The following is a 19664-nucleotide window of genomic DNA, read 5'->3' on the forward strand; positions in this document are numbered from 1 at the left end:
GGGAATCTGACCATCTCCATGCCATTCGTGTATGTGACACTCAGCTGGGAGCTGAGGACGATGGGAGGGGCCTCATTCTGCATTTTCAGGTTCCCAACCTTGACTCTATATATCCTATAGGCTGGCCACATAGTTAAAAATCCCCTATAGTTCACTTTAACCCCTACCCCACCTCCAATTATAGAGAAACAAGATTTAAGACAGGAGCCATTTTCCCAAGACCTATTTTCAGCGTGTCGTCCAGGCCTACCTAGCTTCCCAAGCCTTCTCCGGGTCCCCTTGAGCTCCTGGGGTACAGGTGAAAGGATCAGATTCTGAAGCACTTGGAACAGTAGCCCAGACCTCCTGAATCATGAAGAAAGGGGACAGACATGGGACCTCCCCCACCCTACCTCTGGCCATCAAGGCAAGAGACCCTTCCGTCCCTACTCTCCCTTCCTCCCTTTCTTTCTTCTTCTGACCTTGGACTTGGCCCTTATCCTGCCTGCAGATCCTGATGCCAACTGTTTCTTTGCACGCAGCCTGTGACAGCGCCCCAGCTCTCACAGAGCTGCAGGATGGGGGGGGGGGGTGCAGGAAACCTGGCCACAGGTGAGGAGACTCAGGGCAGAGAGCTGCAGGAGCAGAGCCAAGGTCACACAGGTGGCCAGGAGCAGAGTCTCAGGTACTCTTCCTTTCGACCTGGAGGCAACACATGGGGACACTCAGGGTCCACATGGGCCACTGCTGCTTCCCAGCAGAGCCTTCCAGGCTCTTGATACAGCAGAGACAAAAAGCCACCCATGCTGGGGACAGCCTGCCTATCACCTCTCAGGTTCTGTCCTGTGGTACTCCAACTGGGCCTGACCTCATACTAGAGGGGCTAGATAGCTCACAAGGAAGTGTCAGTAGTAGTTCCAGCTGTGTGACCTTGGGTGGTGGCTTCTTGTTTCTCACCTGAGACACAGAGATACTAGGATAGTTGCACAAAAGTGATGTATATGGGGCAAAGAGCTCTGTGGATGCCAGCTGGTGTGACATTCGCTAGGGTGCCCATTAAGGCTGAGTGAGGGGAGTGGGGGGCAGGCTGTGAGGGGTGGGTGTCTTAGACTCTGCACACTGAATCATAGGCAGCTTTTGTGCCCTCAACTGAAGAGGACTTGGAGGCCACTGAAGGAATCCCTGGGACCCAGCTCTCAGAGGCCACATACCAATGGGCTGGCTTCCTGGTTCCAGAAAGGCCTGGTGGGCTTTCTGGGCTGCTGATGGTCTGACCAATGGGCAGCGGCTGCACCCACCCCCTCCTCTGATTCCTTTCCAACTCCAGGCAGCCTTCTCTGCAGACCATCAATCACCACTGATGGCCTTGTTCAGCCCAATCACAGCTCCCCAGGAACGTGGGCTGACCCGCCCCTTGGGCCTTCAGGAAGCTTAGGTGGCCACTCAGGATCCAGTGTCCTGCTGGCCTCACTGTCAGTCCCCCAGGGGCCTCTGGGAGAGCTCATAGGGCCACTTTTCCTTCTTGAAGCTGAGAGCATGCCCAGCGTCTGCAGAGGTGCAGCCGCTGTGTCCGCTGCCGTCTGAACGTGTGTCACTGGCATTCACCTGTGGGCACATGCCAGGGTGCTGTGTTGACAGTGCATCTGGCACCTACACCCCTGGGGCAGCCCTCACACGGGTACATAGTACATTATGGTAGCTGCTGCAGGTCCCTGTGTGTGCAAGGGCTGCATGCATGTGGGGGCAGGCTACACTGGCTGGGGTGTTCATACTGCGTTCAGCCCGGGGGTCCTAGGAAGCCAGGGATGTGTGCTGTGTGTGCAGGGGCTACGGTGCATCGGTTAGTGCAGGCATTGTGTGTTTACATGTATGATCTGAGCATGTATGACGCACTACTTAGGGGTTCTATATTGGCCCATGCACACTGGAGGGAATCTGTGCACATGCATGCACCCTCACGCAAATGGACTGGGTTGTGAAGGTGGCTAAATGGGAGGCCATCAGCCTCCTCCCCGGGTCGGTGCCCCCCTCCTGCGGACTCCCTAAACCGCAGCCCCCTCCTGGTCACTGCTCCTTCAAGGAAGTTACCAGGCGGAAGCCCCAAGCTCCGAGGCCTGCGCTCCAAGCCCCCTCCTACTGCACACGTCAAAAGAGAATTTCTCCGGATGGCAACCACTGCTCTGGGAAATGCCCCAAACGTCAGCTCTGCCTCCTCCTAGTGATGTGGAGAGCCATGCCCAGTGGAGGGGAGCCTCTTCCACACTGCTGGGACTCAGCGTCGCAATGAGACCCTCGACCCTCAGCAATGCTGGTCGCTGGCCTGCTCACTTACCCTTCTGAAGGTCGAGCCAGGCTCAGCCTCTAAGGGGGGCTCCCCTGATGGGGGTCGGCCAGCTGCAGGGTCCCCTCACTACTCAGTATGCGGAGCAGAGGTCAGCTACTTGGCTTAAAGGGGGTGGCTGTCAACACCTGCCCACCCTAGAAAGTCCAGATCCTTTAGGGAGGCAGGGAGGAGCCCCAGGTGTCTCAGTACTCAGAGGGGCCACCTAGGCTAGCAGGCTAGTGAGGAGCTGGGCTTCCGGGCTGAAAGTGCCAACTCCACCTTCCAGCTAGCATGACTGCTGCAAAATGGCCTGCCCACCCACTCCTGCCCCTGTCTGCCATCCAGGGGGCTTGGGACACATCCCTGCCACCCCATGCCTAGCTCTCCTCATCCAGTGGATCCCTGTACACAGCAGCCCACCATCAAAGGGACCATCCATAAGGACTTCCCTCCCCTCGCCTCTTTCCTGGGACACCTTCCAGTACTCTCTGTCTTCCAGGGACCAGGATCAAGAGGAGACTGGTGTTCCCGCTGACCGGCTGCCACCACTAGCCCTTGCATAACATCCTGGGGGCATCTGCCGTCTGGAGGCCACCAGCATCCACCTGAGACCCCGCATCCCCTTCTGCGGGGCTCCCTGCTCCTGTCTTCGGCCCCCACCCAGCCCCTCACCCTGGACTGCCCCTCAGCCCGGGATCCCAAGCATCCCCAGCTGCCTCCAGATAAACAAGCCAAGCTCCTACCACCCCCCCTCTTCCCGCCGCCACCATCAGCACTAGGGGAAAAAAAAAAAAAAACGGCAAATGCAATCAAATCAAATCAAATAGGTGAGGGAGGAAGGGGAGAGCGGAGCCGGGCGCTTTTATTTTTTATTTTCTCATGCTTGGGTGAGGGGAGAGATGCCGGTTACTTACTTGGCTAAGGCAATCGCCAGCGATCGGCTCGGGTTCCAGGCGGGCAGCCCGTAATCGCGGTGCGGCAGCTGGCGCCGCGCGGAGCCCAGCCCGCGCGCCGGTCCCTGCGCAGACTGTACCATCGCGCCCGAGGCTGGGGGGGCGCGGCCGCCGGGGGAGGGGCGCGAGCGCGGACCGAACCACCCCGCGCCCCGGGAGCGCGGCGCTGGGCATCGCTCCCGTGGGACGCATCGGCGGCCGCCCGCAGAGCCCCGGGGAGAGGCCCGCTCCCCTCGCACAGGAGGCCGTGTCAAGGGCACGCGGAGGGGGAGGTCAGGGCCCAGCCCCGGACGAGCAGGGGGGTGGTGAGAGCAAACGAGGAGGCACTGCTTTCATATGCCTTCCCCAAGTCACTTCCTACTTTGTTAGAGAGGGTGGGGGTTCCAGCCTCCCCAGATGCTGACAGAATGCCTCTATACCTGGGGGCAAAGACTGCCCAAGGGGGCATACCTAAATGCGCCTAGGGTGACAGGCTCTGTGGAGCGGACTCCCCAGCCAGCGCTGCTACCTACACCCCTCTGCAGCCCCACACCCTGGCTGGATGTGCCCACCTGCCCCAGGGTGGGGATGGGCCCAGTCAGGAGAACTCTTGAAGAGGCCATTTCTCTGCTGGAGTGTTAGCACATTCTTTCCACTCCCTGCCAGGGTATCTGTGATGAGCTGGGGGTGACCGCACTGGAGGCTAACCACTTCTAGGGACTCCAGAGTGATTCCATTTTGGAGTCTGCAGGGATGGACTCCCCCATCCGCTGCTCACTTCCTCCTGCTTCATCTCCTCACAGGGTAGGCAGACCTGTGGACTCTTAATTCCATACAGAACCTGGACTCTAATTCCAGGGACCGGGGCCCTAGCAGCCAGGTGAGGGGGTCTCATTGGATGAGGAGTTTTCACTTTCCCCACTGGCTGAGGTAGCACCCTCACTCTCCCCCACACCCCATGATCATGCCTCTGCATACCCCAGGAGTGGCATCCTGCTTGGAAGAGGGCATGGCCTATAGAAGGACCTTCAAGGCCAGTGTGTTGGAGCACATACCTGAATGGGTGCAGGAGGGGCAGGACAAGGGCAGGGGGTGCCCCTAGAGCCAGTTCCAGGCAAAAGCTGCCTCCTCCCCCTTCCCCCACCTCTGCCCACCTAGGAGCTGCCCGCCTTTCTGAGAGTCCTGTTGCTGCTCCATCCCTGGCTGGCACGGAATATCAATTTGTCTCGTTAAAGCTGAAAGTCTGCACTGCACCAAAATCAGAACCCTCCACGCAGAGGGGCTGAGGAGGGAGAGCCAGAGCAGAGCCCAAGGCAGGGCCCCAGAGCAAGGTCACCCCACACTACTCTTCAACCCCCTCCAGACTGATCATAGGGTGCTATCTACCCTGGCCAAGCAGAGATCTGCGTGTGTGTGTGTGTGTGTGTGTGTGTGTGTGTGTGTGTGTGTGTGCATACAGAGGTGGGGGTGCTCAGATGCTAAGGATGCCCAGGCCTGGTGACCGTCCATGGAACAAGAATGCGACTCAGGGATGACCCCTTCCTGGGGTTCACACTGGACAGCCTGGAGCCCCATCAGAGGGACTCTTGCCTCATGTCAATAGGCCAGGGCTGGGACCCCTCAAAACAGCCTCATCTCTGCTTTCTCCTTAACCTTACCCTTCCTGGGGGCATTCTACTGGTCACACCTTGGGTAAACTCCCAAGTCAGCACTGTCCCTGTGTATCCTCACTTCAGGACCCAGGGCCAGGCTGGGAGGCTAGAGGCCACCCTGCCCCCACCAGGGCCTAGAGAACACATTGGGTCTTGGCTCAGGGAGGTGGGCCCAGAGGGCAGCAGGTGAGAAGCCTCTGCCAGCTCACTGTGTGTCTGCTCTCATGCCTCTCTGTCTCTGGGGTAAGTCACTTTCCCCGGTGAACAAACAGAGGACCTGAGGGTGGGGGTTGGGAGCCACCCATTTCCCCACTATGTCCCTTCCTGTGTCAGGTACAGAGTCACCTGCAGATCAGGAAACCACAGGTCCTTGCACCCTGGGGGCTACTGTGAACACTGAGAGGAGAAGGCTGGGTGTGGCCGTCAGGGCGAACCTCCACAGCTGTCTGGATAAACTGCCCCTGTGACTGAGGTCCGTAGGCCCAAGCCCAGGCTGCTTATAGGTAATAGATAGTGGGTGTGCCTGCCAGGGCCCCCAGTACTCATCCAGCCTGCCCGGTGACCCCCATGGAGACATATTGGCTTCACTCACAGATACCAAGAGCTCCAACTCTCAATCAGTTACAGATTTTGCTTCTTTGAGTCTAAGACCAGCATCCAACAGAAATGGACCTCCTCCTTGGCAAGCCTGGCCCTGCATCCTTCTGTGTCTGAGTCTGCATCCCAGTGACTTCTAGGCCCATGAACTTCGGCTCATCCTGCAAAGCCATACTCATCTTCCCCTTTGACAGACAATCCTACCTACTTCCACATACTCAGTTAGCTCATCTCAGTCTCATCTTTGACCATAGCATGCTGTGACAGTCTACAGGTCTGTGCCTCTCACTGGGCTGTGTCTGCATCAGATGGCTCCCCAGGGCCCCATATGCTAGGTGCCAGCATGTTATAGATGCAATAAAGGCCTGCCTGAATCACTGCTGTGTGATTTTGACCCACCAAATACCAGACCCAGCAAGACCCTTGGGAACTGGACCTCCCACAGCACAGTGGCACAGGTTGGGCTCCAAGGGAAAAACTATAAATGCTTTGCCTAATGATGCCCTTGAGGGTGGGAGGTAGCCACAGACATCTGCCTGTCCCAGCCCTGGACCTTGGGCCTCCTTTCCTGGCTGTGGCTACTTCTAGGTCACTGTGTTGCCCTTCCAGGATGCATTAGGGGTCAGGGGTCTGGGCAAGTTGGGGCATTGGGCAATCAGACAAACAAGGCACTTATGTTGCAACCCTGGAGAGGTTGGACGTGACAGATCAGGGCCACCCACAGGGAATAGGGCACATAGGTAGGTGGCCAGCTGGGGGTGTCACCAACAGGTTTTCATCTAGCCTAAGTTGGCTTATGGTGGACCTGGTCTGAGGGTCAGGGACAGGGCAGGGGTGCGGAGTAGGAAGGACAGGAAAACAGCAGATGACTCCTGGCTTTGGTGAGCTACACTGGGGAGGGACCCAGGGCCAGGGCAAGGGCTGAACCGAGAGAGCCACTTTGTCAAGATCAGTCTGCTGGAGTCAGAAGCCAGTGGTCTCCTGCCTGGGTCACTGGCTTTCCGTGGAGAGATAGGGGTACCCTTGAGGCACATGGCCATTGTCACCAAGAGCATCTGTCTGTATCCTAGGAGAGAAGTTCCTTCCCAAGCCCTTTCCCTGCCGGTGTCTGACCTCTACAACTACGTGTAGGTCCCTTCCCATTTTACAGAAGAGGAAATGGAGCCCTGGGGATCTGGGGACCCAATATTAGAAGTAGAGGCAGAAAACGGAGCCAAGCCAGAACCCACATGTGTCCCACTGGGGTCCTAGGCCTTGCCCTCTGACCCTACCAGAGGCCTCTTAAGTCTGAGTCAACAGCCAGGGACTCTGCAGTTGATGCCTCTGAGTGGATCAGAGTGTGTATCCCAAGATTCCACGTGACTTGGTTCTTCCAAGATCTCCTCAGCTGCACCGGCACCCACACCCACTCTGTACCCCCATCACTGGCCCCAGACCCCTGCAGCCATCTGTCTCTGGAGCTGGGCTTCATGTCCTCCAGACCTAAGTTTCAAAACTAGCTCACTCTTTTGTCTTTGAGGTGACCTCGGGCAAGCAACTCAACCTTCCTGGGTCTCAGCTGGCTTATCGACAGAGTAGCGCTAGCTACAGGGCAGTGGTGTCAGTCAAGGGGAGAATGATAGATGCTAGTAAGAGACTGAAAACATAGGGCTTGGAGTTCTCTGAAAAATACCCTATAAAAATGTGACATGCTGGGTCTCTTACAGCCCCCTCTCCCGGCAGAGGACATTCTAAGACACTTCTGCAGGAGGAAGCTGGGCTCCCTCCTGAACCCCCAGTTCCTGACTTTTGCTTTTAGATCCCTCCATGGGAAGGTATAGGTCTTGCTGCTGGTGATCCCCAGTGACTGCCACGCGTGGCTATTGACAACCTCTTCACCATCAGGCCTTCGGTGCAACACCCTTGCTGTGAAACCCAGGGAGGCGGGCCCTCCCTGTAGTTCTAATTTACAGACAACGAAACTGAGGCAGAGTGGGCTAGATCAATGAGTGAAAATCACAGAGACGGGGACCCTGGGACCCAAAGAGTACTGCCCAGGCAAGCCCAACCTGGGGACTTCAACCAAGGTGGGTATGGGAAGGGAACTGGGTTTTCCTTCTGGTCACAGGGCAGAAGCTGTCAGCCCTGCCTCTTACATCAGTGGCAGATGTGTGCCTGTGACCCGCCTGACCTCTGAGAGGGGAATCCCAGACCTCCTGGGCTTGGAGCTCACAAAGCAATGGATCCAAGGTCAGAGGAGCGAGTATTGCAGAGCTGAGGATAGAGGACCCCGAAGATTACATGGATGAAGCGTCTCAGGCCAGAAACAATCTCCTTCATGCTCCCCTCAGGTCGGCACCTTGTCAGTGTGCACAGTCACGTCCCCACCATCCACCCTGCCTTATGACCTTGATGACCTTGCTCTCTGCCTGCTTTCCTGAAAACTCTACCTGTCCAGCCCACCCCTGAAGCCCTGCCCCAACACTCCCATTTATCCTCTGACTCCACACCCCATCTCTCTGCTCCCCAAACTCATCCTTCCCACCCCCTGCCTGGAGAACTCCTACTCATCCTTCAGAGCCTTCCCCAGCAGTCCCTCCTTCATGAGGCCTTCCCAGATTTTTCCTTCCCCATCAGCCGATCTTCCTATGCACGTGTGTTCATCATGCTGATGGACTCCTGGGGATGGGAACCTAGATCTCATTTGCCCGTGGCATTCCTGGCAATGGACACAAAGCCTCAACATATATTGATTGAATCAGGGAGTGCAAGTTTGTTAAATGCAGTCCCTGGAAGAGGCCTGATGTTTGCCTTTTTTGGTGGCTCTGGAAATGGTCTTTGGACTGGGGCTTCTAGTGTAGGAAGATGGCCGATGAGCGGGCCTCCCTCGGCATGCCGAGTTTGGAAGGGATAACGGGGAACCCCCCAACTTCACTGGAGTGCCCCTGTCTAGAGATGCCTTAACTGGGACAGGAAGCTGGAGCTGTTGTCCCTGAAAGTCCCATCAGCCACATGCCACACATCACCAAGTCATTTATTTCTCTGCGTGGTTCAGCCAATCAAGCCTTCAGTTCTCACTGAATGGAAGGCTCTGTGCCAGGGTCTCTGGTTACTCGAGTGTGTGTGGACTTTAGTCCTCCTGAGGGGAGAAGAGCAGGGAGGTGGGGACAGACAGGGTGGAGGTGATGAGTCCTGGGATGGCAGGAGGAGGAGGAGAGGAGCCGGCGTGTGTCAGGCCCCTCCTGGTTGGCTTGCAGCACAGGAGTTGTCATTTATTACTCATCACCATCCCGGAAGCATTGGGTACTATCACTCCTCACCCTGGAGGGGAGGAGACAAGCCCAGGGAGGGTGTGTGGCTTGCTCAGAGGCACACAGCTGTGTGGCACAGAGTGGAGGATTAGAACACAGCCCTGCCTTCCTCGTCTGGGATCACTCTGCTCTCCCACACTGTGGAGGCTGTGGAACCTGGGAGGGACTGGGGTTCCCTGGAGAGAACAAGGCAGAGGGGTAGCAGGTGAGATGGGAGGAGCCAACTTCTGAGTGTCGCGGACCCACAGGTGCAAAGGGCAGCCCCTCGGGTGTCTGGTTGGATGATGGTTGCATAGTGACCTCTCTCTGGCACTTTCCTGAGTGCTAATGTGCATGCTTCCACACATACTTACACAGACATACGTACACACATGTGCTTACACACATATGTGCACATGTGCATGCACACACATGCACACACAATACACACAATACACACACACACACACACACATACACACACACCAGCCCCTGTGTATAGAGTACTGCCTCATTTTACTGATAGAGAAGCAGGGTGGAGTGTGGGGACTCCAAGCCCAGGGTTCCATAGGTGGAACCAGAACCAGAAATTAGACCCTTCCTGGAGTCTTCCATCCTATAGCTGGGTCCACAGGCTCACTCTGGGGCTGCCCCAGCCATTACAGCCCTCCCCTGCCACTCAGATCTTCTCGGGACTTCTAGGGAGCGCGTTTGTCTCTCAGACCTCCGGTACCCTAAGATGACCAGGGAGCTCAAGTGGGCACTAGAGCACAGGGCTGGAACTGACCTGGCCCAGAGCTCCTGGAGGGCTGTTTGGCTCTGGACAAGCCCTCCACCTCTCTGGTCTCAGGTTTCTTTCCAAATGACAAGTACACTTCCACACAGTTCCCATTTCTCCATCAGCTCATGGACTCAGTATCCATCAGCATCTGCTTCCCAGATGCTGGACATTTGCCTGGTGTGGAGAACACAGGAGGTTGGAGAGCCTTGGGGTGCGCTCATGGGAGGGTGAGACAGGACATAGAGTGTTCACACAGCATCAGACCTCTTAGTGAGGGCAGAAGGACTCAGGGGCTTCCCAGCAGGGCTGTGACTAAGCAGGATCTGGAGGCTGAGCTGGGGGCTGGGTGTACCTGGCAACAGGAGCAGCCTGTGCAAAGGCCCTGAGGCTGGAGAGCACCATGCAATTCTGAGGAATGGGAAAGGAGGGCTGGAGGGGAGAGGAATGGCATGGGGCAGCCTTGTGACCACTCTACCGATGCCTGTCCTTATCCTGGGAAGGCTCCCAGAGAAAAATGAGGCTGGGGTCTGCACTGCTGTGGGCAACCTGCTGTATTCCCCGGCAACCTCCTCATGTTCAACCCTGCTAGCTTCTCAGTGAGTGAAAGGGGTCCGTGGAGAACATTGGAAACACCAGCGACCATGCCCAGAATGTGAAGGAGGGTAGACTGTGGGAGACCTGAATAGGTGGTAGGAATTGAGTTGTGAGTAGGACTCGCTAGTCAGGGCACAATGTCCCCTAACAGGGTCTGGACTGGCCTCTGCGGTGGCCCTGCTGATACCAGTCTCAGGGAAGCCAGGACAGTTGCTTAGTGTGACTGAGAGACGGCCTGGTGGGAAGCATCACTGTCCACCCAGGTTACTCTAGGACCTTCTCACACGAGGATGCATTGAAAGCTTCCCTGGGCCCTTCAAGGCAGTGTGAGTGCCACCCCCATTTTACAGATGATCAGACAGAGGTTCAGAGAGCACTAGCGTGGAGCTGCCCAGCTGGTAGGCATAGATGGGATGTGGGCTGAGTGACTCCTGACTCATCTTCCTGTTATAGGTCTGGGGAAGGTTTGGTTCTTGCTGGGGGCCTCGGCAGGTGGCCTTGGGGAGTAGGGAGGAGCGAGAAAGAGGCAGGGAGAGGGTCAGGGCTGGGCCTCATAAACTGGCTGCCCTTGGGAGCTATTCTGGTTGATATTGATGGAGCTGGCAGGTTCTTTATGCTGTCCCTACCAGGCCTTATACACCCTTCCCAGAGGCTGCTGGGTATTCCTGTGAGAGCTGTCTTGACACACTACCCTACCCTTCACCCAGCCCAGTCTTTCCCTCTTACATCCTGGGAGTCTGAGGCCAAGCAGGGGCCTTGAGACAGGTACCACAAAGCCAGGGATGGGGTGTAGGGTCTACTCCAGGGCAGCCCTTCTGACCCATGAAGAAACCCAATCACCCTGTGAGGGCACCTTGCTTGGAGCTCATCTTTACTAGCTGTGGCTCTCCTAGGAGATCAGCACCAGTGAGGCCATGACATTCTACCTGAGTGCAGGCCACTGTCACCACCAGCCCACAGCAGGCAGCCCAGGCAGCAGGAAAGAACACTGGACCAGCATTCAGCAGGATGGGACAGACTTGGGAACATCTATGGCATTCTGACTTCATCCCCCAGTCCCCAGTCCTGGCATCTCTGTGACAAAGATCCAATGCAAGGAGAACATGGAAGGGTCTTTCCAATAGGGATGGCTGCCTCAAGACACTGTGCCTTTCTTGGGGACACAGAGGAGCGGGGTTTAGGGGTCATGGGGATTGGGGCTGAACCCTACCTCTGCTTCTTAGGTCTGAGTGGCTGAGAGATGGTTGCTGAGCTAGTTTGAATCTCAGTTCTTACATCAGTTGAGCGACAGGAAAATCCACCTTAGAGTCTACCCTGGGAATGAACTGAGACAAGGTCTAGAATATCATCCTTGTTTGGTGTGGCAAACACAAATTTCTTTGAGAAATTACCCACAACTCCCTTCTCTGGGGTACAAACCCCTGTGCCTTTCATGACGTAACTTGGAGGCAGCCTTGCCCACTGGAGCCCTGGACTTGCTTGCAGTGACTGCCTGTGACCTCACTGGCAACTTAGGCCCTGTCCAGGTGAGAGCGAACCCTACAAGGATGACATCTACTTTCCCAAGAGTTGCCTGCACACAGGCACCAGCAGTGTGTGACAGCTGGGGCTGACCATCTTCTAGACTGTTCCCTTCCATTTGCCCCAGCCTTGGGCTCTGATGGCAGCTGGAGGACCTGCCGCTTTGCTTCCTGATGGTTGCCACTCTGTCCAAGGATTCCAGGCAACATCAGTGAGGGATCATCCTACATTGGCCAGTGAAGGCCTCCCTCTCTCTCTCCTCTCTCCCCTTTCCTTGTTTTGGCCCTGGGCCCAAAGCCTCTGCCCCAGCCCTCTCTGCCTCTGGAGCACTGAGGGTCCCTTCTCTAAATTCCCCAGTGTTCCCACTACATGAGACACTCACTGTCTTAGTCTCTCCTTGCCTCGGTCCCTTTCCTACGGTCCACAAGCCTGCTGGCCCTGGAATGAGCTCTGATCTGGAGCCTTCCTATGTGATACTGGCTGAAGGCTGCCTCTCAGAGCAGGGGTGTAACAGGGAGATGACACTATCTATGGAGCAGGGGTGTAACAGGGAAATGGAGCTACCCATGGAGCAGGGGTGTAACAGGGAAATGGAGCTACCCATGGGGTAGGGGTGTAACGGAGATGGCACTATCCACGGAGTAGGGGTGTAACAGGGAAATGGAGCTACCCATGGGGTAGGGGTGTAACAGGAGATGGCACTATCCACGGAGTAGGGGTGTAACAGGGAAATGGAGCTACCCATGGGGTAGGGGTGTAACAGGAGATGGAGCTACCCATGGGGCAGGGATGTAACAGGGAGATAGAGCTACCCATGGAGCAGGGGTGTAACAGGAGATGGCACTATCCATGGAGCAGGGGTGTAACAGGGAGATGGAGCTACCCATGGAGCAGGGGTGTAACAGGAGATGGCACTATCCATGGAGCAGGGGTGTAACAGGGAGATGGCACTACCCATGGAACAGGGGTGTAACAGGGAGATGGAGCTATCCATGGGGCAGGGGTGTAACAGGGAGATGGAGCTATCCATGGGCTCTTGTGAGTTCTGTGCACAGGCCTCACTTCTCCTGACCACTGTCTTTGTCTGTTTCATCATCTGCAAAACGGAGGTGAGGGGCTGGCTAGATGGCTGAATGATGAAGGCACTTGCTGCTAAACATGATGTTGAATGTGAGTTTAATCCCTGGGAACCACATGGAAGGAATCGACTCCTGCAAGTTGTCCTTGGCCTACACACACACACACACACACACACACACACACACACACACACACACACACACACACACTCTCTCTCTCTCTCTCACACACACACACAATACATACACACACACACACACACACACACACACACACACACACACATATATGTATATATACACACACACGTACATACATACATACATACATACATACACGGTAATATCTGAAATGTGGGTGAGGAGTCCTCATCTTGTAGAACCGCACAGATCTCCCCTTGAGAGATCTGACAGCTTGGCCTGGGATGGAGGTCACTCCAGAGCGCTGCTGGGCTACTTTGAAGGGCAAGGCTGGATTCTACAGACAATTTAAGATGTTTGGGGAAACACACCACCACCACCACCACCACCACCACCACCACCACCACCACCACCACCACCACCACCACCATCACCACTACCATCGGAATGTCATTTATAGTCAGCTCCCGTGTAGGGTTCTGTTGCTCCTTGCCTGCCTTGCTAAAAATAGCAATTGACAAAGGGCATGCCTGCTCTGCCTACCTGAGGCAGTTACAGGGGCCAGGATTGCATCTTCCTCAGTGAAGCCAGACCTCCCACTCACCTCCTTCACATGGCCGGCAGCCTTGGCTTTCCTCACCCTGGCTATGGTTACGGCCATGGAGGAGTTGAGGAAGGCTAGGGAGAAACCCAGGCTGCAACCCTGGGGCTTACACTATGAATGTCCCTTGCACCCTGATAATAACAATGGTGCAGATGAAGGTGACACTCAGAGCCACTATCTGTGGAGTACTGGTGACAGCTTGGAATGCATCAGGTGGAGGGAACTCAAGACCAGCAGGGAAGAGATTACTGTCCATCTGAGACAGGGATGATGAGCCACATGGTTCCAGAGTATACACAGGGTGTCCCCTCCCAGCCTGCTTTTGGCTCCAAGTAGGGCCCACTAGGCAGGACACAGAGGGCTCCGAGTCTTGCTTTGCAATGTGGCAGTTGAGTGGGGGTAGAGGGGCAGGTCACTATCATAGCTAGGCTGTGTGTGGCTCAGTGAGAGAGTGCTGATAAAGCGTGCAGGGCCCCGGGTTCTATCCCCAGCTTTCTTTTGCTGATTGCAGGATCAAAAAAAAAAGCAAGAGCAAACCCACTAACTAAGCAAAGCCCCACGGTGGGTGATGTCATGGGGCGGTGCACACTGGAAGAGGGGAAGGCATGACCAGCAGCAGCCACGAGAAGAAGGAAGGGATGTGGGGTTGGGGTGGCATCCACAGAAGACACCTAGAGAGGGCACCACCCCACAGCAGAATGCCCCCAAACATCAGTAGTGACGTTTTGCATCCTACAGGTCATTTAGCCTTGTGATAGTTCATGGCCCCAAATGCTTGGTTTCCAGGGTGCCACTACTGGGTGGTGGCAGACCACTCAGAAAGTAGGGGCTTGTGGGAGGTCCTTGAGGGAGCGCCCTTGGAGGGGATGTGCCCCTCCCCACTTCCTTTGGCTGACTGGCACTGAAGATTGTGTTTAGCTATCACAGGCTCTCGCAGAAATCTGCCATCTCACCAGGGACAGGCCTGAAGCAAATGATCGTTCCAACATAGGTTGACACCCCCAAAACCATGAGCCCCAAACTTTGTTGCCTCCTAAAGCGATTGTATGAAGTATTTGGTTGTAGGGGCAGAAAGCTGACTAACATAGTGTATGGTTTAACGTTTGTCTTTGAAACAATTCCTTTATCAAAAGTAAGTGTGGCTGGCCTTCGGGATCCTCGGATCCACACACCTCAGTGATTGGACACCAAATGTGATTGGAAATAGCTTAAGAAATGCATCTGCGCTGGGAATTATTTACACGACAGATGGATGTCTTGGGTGTTATAAGTCGTAATAGAATCCATCTGAAGCATGTGGGGAGGGTGTGTGTAGGTTCCATGAGGCTGCTATCACTTGCACAATGTTCACCATGGTTTCAGCAGCCTTGGGGGCCCCAGGGTCCACCCCTCTCAGATCTCGGGGGGATGACTGTCTTAGAATAAGCCTTGCCCGCCTAGCATGGCACAGTAAGCACACCGTTATTAAAACAGGACAGATACACTGTTCACGGATCGGATGACATCCTGTCTGTCCCTTGGGAACCTTGGTTGAGACCCTGGCTGGAGAGTGGGTTTCCCGGAGCTGATCTGGGCTGTGGAGAGATTTTTCAGAGGCCAGAAGGGGCAGGAGGCTCTCCTAAGGGCTGCCGGTATAGAGGGGATGGCTCTGGGTGTGAGGGCAGTATGGGGTCACCCTGACACAGTCCCCCTCCCCAGCCTCAGGTCTTGGCTACCTCTGCACCCAAGGATAGCAGCTCCCTATAAGCCTTTTCTAACCAAGCACCACCACAGCGTCCTGACCTCAATGACTAACACACATTCTTGGCCTAGTTAGAAAGCCCCTCGCCTCTCATATTTATAGCACCTCCCCATACCACTTATGCCTCAGAGGAGGCTCAGCCCTGCTCTGGAACCCGCCCCTCTCAGACAGGGTCCTTCCACGTAGCCCAGGCTGACCCTGAATTCAGGCCCCTCCTGCTTTTCCCTTCCAAGTGCTGGGATCACAGACGTGTACCCTCACACCCGACCAAAGAACTCTTCCCATCATGCCTTCGTGACCTGAACCACTCTCTCCTGAAGGTGTTGTGAGACCCTTCTCGTTGGGGACAGGAATGGAGCAGGGATGTCACTGTGTGACATGGACAAGCAGCAACCCCATCCTCAAATTGGAATGGTTGGGGTTTGAGATCACCAGCTGTGCACGGGGCCTGGTTCAAAGAACATGGCCCAAGTAAGCTTGTCTTTTCTCTGCAATGGCCATTCAGGCAAAGAAGGAGACTGAAGCACAGAAAGGTTAAGTCACTTGCCCGAGGTCACACAGCCAGATGAGTTTTGAACCTAACTCCAGAGTCAATTCCCTGGGTCCTGGGCTGAACTTGGCACACAGACCAGTTCCTCTGCCGAGTGGGACTCCCCTTATTCATTTCTGCCTTTAGGAGCTGTTACATCTGTAACTGAGTGGTGGGGATGGGAAAGGATGACGGTGGCTACTCATGGTTCCAGCCTGGTGGGCACATGAGATCTCACTTTACAGATGAACATCACAATGACATCCCTGCTCCATCCCTGTCCCCAAAGAGGAGGGTCTAGCTCCTAATGCCTAGACCCCTTAAGGAAGTCCCCAGGGATGTGGCTGATGTGGGCGCAGAGCGGGGCAAGGTGTTCGTCACAACTGGGGCACAGGCACCCTCTTTACAAAGAGAACATAGAGGCCCAGGAAAGGGCATCATCTAGTGTCTGTAGGTGAGTGACAGTGGGGAGGGGGCATGGTGGGGGGATGGTGGGGGGCATTCCTTGCTCCACTCTGATTGCTCTCATACCAAATATTTCTTTTCTTTTTCTTTGAAACTTCTTTTAGATTTATTATTATTATTATTATTATTATTATTATTATTATTATTATTATTATTTTGAGACAGGGTTTCTCTGTGTAGCTTTGGAGCCTTTCCTGAAACTCACCCTGTAGACCAGGCTGGCCTTGAACTCACAGAGATCTGCCTGCCTCTGCCTCCCGAGTGCTAGGATTAAAGACGTGCGCCACCACCGCCGGGCTAGATTTATTGAGTGTGTGTGAGTGTTTGCCCGGATCTATGCACGACATGCATGCAGTGCCTGTGGAGCCCAGAAGGGGGCATTATATTCTCTGAAACTCTAGTTACTCTCTGAAACTCTAGGTTGTGGGTGCTGCTATGTGGGTGCTGGGAACTGAACCTGGGTCCTCTGGAAAAGCAGCCAGTGCTCTTAGCCACCGAGTCGTCTCTCCACCCCCACCCCCTGTGCTTGTTGAGGATTTCAAGCCGCCTGTCTCATGACCACTTCCAGTTCCAAAGGACGGCAAAAGGGACACTGGCCTGCTAGTGTCTGGAGTTTCGCTCTGTGTAACTCTGTGGAAGGCATGGTACAGTCACTTGTTCGTTCAACAGCTGTGGGCTCCTCACCTGCTCCATGCCAGCCAAGAGCAGCCTCTTTGTAAGTCAGGGGTCCTGGCCTGGAGCATTCTGCTTGGGCACAAAAAGGCTGGTACTGAAGGCAGGGGTCTATGCTGGCAGAATGTGGGGGCACCCTCTCTGGTATTTGTCACCCACTTCCTCTCTTTACATTCACCCTCCGTCTACACAGATCCAGCCGCAGCTCTGTCTAGGGCTACCGTCTACACCAGCACCCTGACACAGTGTACAAGAGCAATTTGAACACTGTCTTGTCTTTCTGCTCTTTTTAACTAAGGCCTGGGAGCTAAACCCTCACCTCAATCTCAGAGGAAGCTACAGGCCAGCCACTTTTGGCATCCCAGAACAAAGAAGAGAGGTGTCAAGCTGTGGGCTGTGTGTCCTTAGCCAGGAAATTGATGGGCGACCCTGATTTAATTAGCTTTTCCTTGCGATGATTTAGAGAAGGCTGTAATTAGCTTGGGGGCCCAGAGGGAGAGGCCTGGGTGGTGGAGCCATGGAGGAGCAGGTGGCAAAGGAGGATGTGGGCTGGATTGAAGATAGAACCCCTGTTTTTCCAGGCAATGCAGGCCAAAGAACCTGGCTACTCAGGGGAAGTGAGTCCTCAGCAGAGATGACCTGGCTGGGGAAACTGTGGGCTCTTGGCTGGCTTTTGTGGGTTTTTTTTTTTTTTTTTGGTTCATATTGAATTGCTACATGTTTGTAGCCTTCTCGGGTCACACAGCATAGCATGGTTGTCTGGAGGGTGGCATTTAGGCTATGCCATGGTAGATAAGCCTTGGGAGGACCTTGTAGACGCCTGAGGACACTCCCATTGACACCAAGCTAATAAAAGGGGGGGTCTCTGTTTCTGGTTTGCAGGAGAAAGCTCCCAGAACAAGCTCTGCACTGCATGTGTGGTTGGTAGACATTAGCCAAAGTGGCTGAGGGTTTGCCCAAGACCCTAGCCAGCGTGAGCCTATGAGGCAGAGCCCAGGTGGGTGGAGCTGTGGTTTGGGGATGCCTTGTTCCTGCTCCTGGGGAGGGCGGGTTCACACAATGTGGCAAGTGGGACCTAATGGGAAGTGGTTGGTTGCAGGAGTGGAGTTCCAGAGTAAACTCCAGTGTCAGGGTGGTCCACCTACAGCACTGTCACTCTGTCACCGGAGGGCCGAAGTCAACCTGAGCATCAGCCCCAGAAAGCCAGCCTTGTTTGCCACAGCAATATTTGTGTGCCAGAGACCCCTTGTCACCCTGCCTCCCTCAGCATCCCCACAGGAAGCAGTTCAGCCCATTCATAGAAGAAACTGAGGGCAGGCTGACTGGATTTGAACCAAGGTGTGGCTGGCAGCAGACCCCCTGTTTCCCACATGTCTCTGAGGGTGAAAGATGAGGAGGACTAGGGGGTGGACAGAACAGAGAATGTGGATGCAGGCTGTGCGGCCGCTGTGAGCCAGGCCTCCCAGATGCAGAGCCCTTGCCTGCCCCCAGCCACGTACGCTCCAGGCACAGATCTTCCGTGGGTCTCCCTGTCCAGTTCTCTCTTCCTGGGTTCCTCAGCCGAGCTGCTCTCCAGAGTCCCTTCCTAGGCTTCCATCTTGCCCCTGCCCGCCTCCAGGTCTACAGCTCAGCCTCAGACCTGGTCCTGTTCTCACAGATGCCATGCACATCCAGGCTTCATTTCCCAACTGCTTATACCTCTCGTCATAACAACCCTCTCCATGAGGCTCAGAGAGGTTATATAGTTGGCTCAAGGTCACACAGCTGGGACATAAAGACCCCAAATTTATCCTGCATCCCTTAAGTTTCCAGCCCGAGGTCCTCCCTGAGAGCCCGCCACCCTGTGACTCTCATGCCTGCAAAAGTCCCTTTTGTCTCATGCTCATCATGCTGCAAGGCTCTCGCTTTGTGGTGGCCCCTGCTGAAGACGGCACTGCACTCACTGGCATTGGGGAGGAGATCATTCTGGAAACCGTCCAAGAAAAAGATGTGAATACTTTAGTTCCACAGCTCTTGCTTGCAAAACACACTGAACCCCAAACAGAAGTGAGCCTGAGAAGGTCTCAACCCAACACTGTCTATTGGTCCACTAACAGCTCCACAGAACCACATAGCAGCCTGCGTGGGCTTCCTCCCACAGAGAGATCAAGGCCAGAGTCACATGTGGGGTAACCTCAGGTATATCCTATCCCTTCTAGACCTCTGTCTCTTCATCTGCAAAGGTGCTGCTACTGGGTCCAGGCTTGCTCTGAGGGCAAGGACGATGTGGAAAGGTCTAGAATAGAACCCTCCACATGAGAGGTGTTCCCCCAGATGGAAGATGAACCCAAATTTTCAAGGTGAAGGTTATGAGCATGCGTGAAAGGGGGCAGGTAAAAAGGGCAGCACGGAGATTCTCAAAAGGGCTGGTGCAATGGCAGCCGCCGGGGACCACACAGGCTGAGTTCCGTCATCTTGTCCCCTGCCTATGTTATGTTATATTATCTTCCTCCCAAAGTAAGGACTCTTTCAGTGCCCATTTCACAGGTTAAGAAAGTGAAAGAGCCAGCAGGTTAAATGGGAACCAAATAGCAGTTTTTCAATGAAAGGAAAAAGCAGCTGGAGGGTTGCCTAGGACCTACCTGTCAATTAACTGGCTCCCCAACTTCTGCCTCTTCTTCGCTCTGTTGCCTTAGCCAAACTTCACAGTTCTTCCCTGGCAGGCTACCTTGGCCATCCTTGATTGTGGCATATGTAAGATCCAGGGACCCCCTGGAATTCTGGTTGCTAACTTGCCACCCCAGGG

General features: G+C 55.0%; 1 protein-coding gene across 10 annotated transcripts in view; it reads right to left on the reverse strand.

Moving 5' to 3' along the window:
* Nucleotides 1-19664, reverse strand: part of Atp2b2 (ATPase plasma membrane Ca2+ transporting 2) — a 321778-nt gene that overhangs the window by 158254 nt on the left and 143860 nt on the right. The window contains exon 1 of one of the 10 annotated variants that reach the window (XM_052721639.1): nt 3217-3347. The exons of the other annotated variants lie outside the window; for them this stretch is intronic. The gene's annotated coding sequence lies outside the window, so the exon portion shown is untranslated. Of the gene's footprint in view, nt 1-3216; nt 3348-19664 lie in introns of those variants that run through there. 10 annotated transcript variants of the gene reach the window in all.

Source organism: Peromyscus californicus, unplaced genomic scaffold, assembly GCF_007827085.1.
Source record: "Peromyscus californicus insignis strain IS unplaced genomic scaffold, ASM782708v3 Scaffold_6__1_contigs__length_162567912, whole genome shotgun sequence".
Lineage (NCBI taxonomy): Eukaryota > Metazoa > Chordata > Mammalia > Rodentia > Cricetidae > Peromyscus > Peromyscus californicus.